A 5,689-nucleotide genomic window follows, 5' to 3' on the forward strand; every position below is an offset into this window, starting at 1 on the left:
TATGTATTATGTATATATATTTATTACTTACAATTTAGCAACTTAATGAGACCCTGTCTCAAAATTAAAAAAAAAATTTTTTAAAGGTTTAGTGTGAAGGCCACAGTAATCCACAGTACTAAAAAAGAAAAAGAAAAACAAAAGAGGTAAAGTGATAAGATGTTTGGAATTTGCTCCAAAATAATCCATTAGAATGGTATGAAGTAGATGAAACAAGATTGGCTATGAATTACTAAGGCTGAAGTTTGTGGTCGTTCTTGAGTATGCATTATCCTCTCTATGCTTGTTTGTCTAAAAATTTCCATACTAATAATTAAAAAGAAATAAACTGGGCTAGGGATTTAGCTCAGTGGTGACACACCTGCCTCACAAGCACAAGATCACGAGTTTGGTACCAAAGGGCTGGGGATGTAACTCAGTTGAAGGGCATTTCCCAAGCATATGCAAGGCCCCACGTTTAATCCCAGCACCACAGAAATAACAAAAATCCCCGAGTGAGGCCATTCCCTCATTTTATGCTTTCCATCTCAGAGTAAGATGCATATAGCTTGCAAATTCTCCACCATCTCAACCCTCCATCCCTGTTCCCCACCTTTCTGAGCTCATCTCGTACTATTGGTCCCCTTGGTCATTCCACATGGCTCCCAAAGACCTGCTGTTGCTTCTTGAATGTGATAATCTTGGACCTATCTCAGGGTCTTTGAACTTGCTTTAACTTCTATGTTGAACTCTTGAGTGTTCCCTACCAGATATTCCAGTGGCTCACAACTTTTATGTCTCTGCTTTGATGCATCTCCTCTGAGAAGTCTTACTTGATTTCTTCAAATAAAATAGCAATATCTACCCCAGATAGGTAATTTTATTTTTGTTTCTTGCTCTTACATTTCTCTACAGAATCTGTCACCACATTATGCTTTAACTTCCTGACTTATTCATTGTCTTCCTTCTCTAACTGGATGGGAATCTAGGAGGACAAAGTATTTACATTTATTGAGTTGTTTGGAATTTTTGGTACCGGGGATCGAACTCGGGACCTTGCGCTTGGGAGGCAGGTGCGGTGCCACTGATCCTTGTTTGTTTTTGGACAAGGTCTGCCTGTGTAGCCCATACTGGGCTTGCCCTCAAGATTCTCCTGCCTCAGCCTCCCAAGTACTAGAATCATGGATGTGTACCACTGTGTCCAGATTTTTAAAAAATTCACTTCCCTAGCTGTGGTACCTAGGTCAGTGCCTAGCATATAGTTGGTGCAACAGATGAATTCTTGTTTAATCTATACTTGTTTTTATTCTTTTTTTTTTTTTTTGGGTACCGGGGATCGAACTCAGGTCCTTGCGCTTGCAAGGCAGGCCACCGAACTGCTGAGCTAAATCCTTGGCCCTGTTTTTATTCTTTAGTATGAATAATTTCAAACATGCAGAAAAGTGGAACAAATCATGAATATCCATCCACACATCACTCAACTATAATAATTGTGAACATTTTGCCATATTGACTGCACATACTTTTGCTTTCTTAGCTGCAGTATTTTAAAGTCTTCACAGACAAGATGATATTTCACTGCTAAATATATCAATATGCACCCTTAAGAAAATGAGATGTTCTTGACTCAGACGAAGTAGTACCATTATAACTCCTAATAAAATGAACTCCAACTTTTATTGATGTCTAATTCCCTCATAGCCACATTTTCCAGTAGCCCTCCAAAAATGTCTTTTACGGTTGGTTCAAACCAGGATCCAATCACCCCCCTCCCCGATTGTTTTTAATCCTATCTCAAATCTAACCCTAAAGTATACCCTCCCTTTTTTTTCCAGGTCACTGACTTGCTGAAGCAACTAGACGCATTGTCTTGTTGGTGGAATAACCTACTTTCCTGGCCCCTCTGATTGCTTCCTGGTGGTGTATTTAACTGGTTCCTCCGTCGCCGGCATTTCCTGTAGGCGAGAAGCTCAGTCCGTGGCTGGGTAAGATTTGGCTAAACATTGTTTGCCATAGTTGTTCGCCCAGATGGTGGTGTGTGTGCCCATTGCACTGCGCCCACAGGCTCATGAGTGACTCTGAGATTGATGGGTGGGCGAGGGTGGTGGAAACCTGAGCTCTGCATTGTAAAGTCGTTTCCTGTCTTACAACCGGTAGGCTTTCTGCGAGCTGACGAATCGGCAACTGTGAATTTTCAGTCTCTCTTGAACCTTTCACCTGAAATGTGGTTTCAGCATCCATTCATGAGCCTGGCCTGAGTCAATTAATCGGCTGGTGTTGCAAAATTCCAAGGTTCAGCTTCCTCCAAGAGCCGATACTCTTCTGTCAAGACGTTCTTTCTCTCATTGTCTAGGGTAGAATAAATTATTTCCTTTTAATTACTGCTATTTTTAGAGTAGGGATTTTGTGCAATAACTGCCTTCAGTGGTGATGAATTAGTCCCCCCCGCTTTTTTTTTGGTCTCTCATTTGTATCATGAACTCATTGGTTTTAAAAAATGAGTTTAAGGTGTTTCATTATATTTAGAATAGCTTTTTATTTTGGAACTATTGAAACTGTGAAAATAATACAGAGTTCCTGTAAGCCTTTATCTAGTAGACTTGATGTTAATTTCTTACGTTAATGTGGCATCTTTCAGAGAACTGAGAAACCACTGTTTATCACTATTCACTGAATTCCAGTCTTCAGAGTTTGAGTTCCTCCCCTGATGTCTCTTTCTGTCCCAGGATCATTTACTGATTATAATGAGGGGCTGGGGTTGGAACCCAGAATGCTAGGCCAGGGCTGGGCCGCTGAGCTACACACCTGCCCCATTAATTCTTTTCTTTTCTTTTCTGATGCATCGTGGGTATTTGGTACCTGCACAGAATACATCTTAAATCTTTTTATTTCCCTTTCATCTGGATTGAGTTTCCAGATTTTTCAAGTTAAATTTACCACTTTCCCAGCATTAAAAAAAGTGGTAGGTTTAAGCTGAACAGCAGGGTTTCCTGTTTCTCCATTAGGGAGCTGTCCCAGTAGGACAGGGTGGTTCCTCCGTTCTGTCTTCTCCACTCCCTGTTGTCAGCTGGCTGCAGGCCTTTGTGTAATCTGCCTGCCTTCTGTAGGCATTGAGTTTGCTCTCCGGGTGAAGAACACAGACTTTAGTGTCTGCCTGGCCTTTCCTTTCCCTTCAAGAAGAACCTCTCTAGGCCCACCTGTTGGATTTTAAGTCCATCCACCTTCTTCTGAGAGCTGGCCAATCGGCTTTGCCTAAGTCGAGCCCCCCAAGAGGCACAGACAGGAGATTGGATGGTGGACAAAGCAGGGCACCAGGCGTCCCTGACTCCCCAGGGTCATGGGTCCTTCTCCAGCAGGAGCTGCCTCTTGTCTGTGGTTTGGTTCCTTGCTGGGCAGCCCTGCCATGGTCCTCGCTCGTTCCAGATGGCCCAGCTTTGGGCATCAGCGATGGCACCTCTTCCCTCTGTCTCTCTGGCCCTAACAACTAGAGTAGCTTCTTCCTGTTACTAAGGCCAGGGTTCTTCCACAGTCTCCTTTGGTCTGGGTGGTCATTTTCTTGTATCAGACCCCCATGTTTGGCGTACGTTGAATGTTTTATTTTTCAAATACAACAGATATGGAACCTGAGTCCATGGAACACATACTAGTTCCTTTTCTTTATCTGCCTTTACTTGCTTTGAGACTCTTAATAAATTACTTACATTCTTTTAGGCAAGCTAGTTCCACTAGGAAAATGAGATAGTAATGGTGCTCACATTATGGATGTCAGGTCAGATGCAATGATGCATATTAGGTGTCTATCGAATGTTCCAAAAAGCGTTGTTTTCCTTGCTTTGGCAGTACTGGGGATTGGACTGCAGGGCCTTCACATTGAGTCACACCCCCAGCCCTTTCTATTTTGAGACAGAGTCTTGATAAACCACTAAGTTGCCCAGGCCAGGCTTGAATTTGTGATCCTCCTGTCTCAGCCTCCCAGACTGCTGGGATTACAGGTGTGTGCCACCCTATCTGCTAAAATGATCTCTTCTTCTTCTAGGCAGCAGGACACAGACTATGTGTCCCCACCATGGACAGACGGGCTTCTTTCTCTGGCTCCATGGACACATAGCTAATTCTGTTGAGCACTACTACCAACCAAAGTCTTAACCCATCTTGATCAGTGCGTTTAAGGCAGTACATCCTCCCCATTTCCCAGATGAGAACATCGAGGCGCAGAGGTTGAAGACCTTGCTCAAGGTCTAACAGCCAGCAGAGAAGGCACAACGTAACCCTGAGCAGTCTGTCTCCAGAATCCATGTATTTTAGCCCATACCTCACACTTCCCCGGATGTTGGATTTAAAAGCCACACCCTACGTACCGTGAGAAAAGCCGTCTCCTCTCAAAGGGCTCATAGCCTCCCTGGAGAGAAAGGCTCATTCATTCCTAAGCATCATGGAATGTGCATGCTAATCACTGTTTTGTGTTCATTCATTCATTCAATCCTTCATTCATTCAGCAAGCTCCAGACAAGAAATATGTTCCAAACTCAGTGCTGAGGGCTGGTAAGGAAGTCAGGTTTACTTGGGGCACTGGGTCACATCTTCTCAAGTCATGAAATACATAAGGATGGGAAAGAAAGCTTCTGTCAATTTTTTTTTTTTTTTGTTACTGGGGATGAACTCGGGACCTTGTGCTTGCAAGGTGGGCGGCTGAACCCCTGAGCTAATTCCTTGGCCCTGTAGTTCTGTTTTTATTCCTCTAAAGCACAGGGCTTTAGAGTAGAATTTACGTATCTGAATGTGCCACCTGCTTCTTCATTTTCTGGCTGTGTGACCCTGGGCAAGTCACTTAACTTCTCTGTGCTTGTTTATACATGGAAGATTTAAGTTCATAAGAGGCTTAATGTGAGGGCAGAATGTGATGTTAGGCGCAAAGCGCTTAGCAGAGTGCCGAGCACACAGGAAAGGTTTACTAATCAGTTCTTAATACTGTCTGCTAGTGATGGTTGTTAACCCCCCTGGCTACCTACAGTGGAAGATTGCTGCTCTGGACTCTGCATTCCCTAGCTTGGCAAAGGTTTTCTGATGCTGACAAGTCAGAGGTGGATTCCCTCTGGCTTTTCAGCTGACAAGTCCTGGCAGACGGAGAACAATCCAAGAGGCACCGCAGATAAATGTTTGTTACAGGCGCAAAGTGGGTCGTGGTTTTCCAGGGGGTTGCAGAAAACCCCGCAGGAAACTCCCAGCCCTGCAGTCAACCCCACTCTCCTGACAAGCCCAGCCCCGCCCAGCTCCAGACCTGTCATGCCTGGCTGGGTATAAAGAGCCGCAGCCCTTTCTAATGTGGAAGGTGTAAATTTCAGTCCACAAATGTGGATATGTGAGATATAAAATTGTTTACTTTTCCATAACAATGTGATTTCTATTTCTGTTCTCTTCTTCCAGGAAACAGAAAGTTCCTATTAGCCAACTCCATGTCCAAAGTCGAGCTGCGTGCTGCGGGCTCTGATACCTTAAGAACTTTGTCTTGAGTCCCCGCACGCCTTAGTGTCTGCTGGGAAAGCCTCACTTGACTGGTGCAAAGGCCTCTCCAAGGGAAGGGGCAAAACGGGACGCGAAAATTTTCTTCCCAAGCCTGCTGTTTCTGTAGTTTTATCCATCTCAGTAAATGGTAACTCTGTTCTTCAAGTTTGCAGATCAAAGACATTGTAGTCTTTATTATTATTATTAT

The 5,689-nt window shown here is 43.9% G+C and overlaps 1 long non-coding RNA gene across 1 annotated transcript in view; it reads left to right on the top strand.

Annotated features, from left to right (window-relative positions):
* The window catches only part of LOC104861852, a 23,937-nt gene that overhangs the window by 9,674 nt on the left and 8,574 nt on the right, over positions 1-5,689 (top strand). Inside the window, exon 2 of the long non-coding RNA XR_780126.3 lies at positions 1,815-1,964. This is a non-coding gene — a long non-coding RNA (uncharacterized LOC104861852). The remainder of the gene's footprint in view (positions 1-1,814; positions 1,965-5,689) is intronic.

This window comes from Fukomys damarensis, unplaced genomic scaffold (genome assembly GCF_012274545.1).
Source record: "Fukomys damarensis isolate Sample0158 unplaced genomic scaffold, DMR_v1.0_HiC HiC_scaffold_34, whole genome shotgun sequence".
Classification (NCBI taxonomy): Eukaryota; Metazoa; Chordata; class Mammalia; order Rodentia; family Bathyergidae; genus Fukomys; species Fukomys damarensis.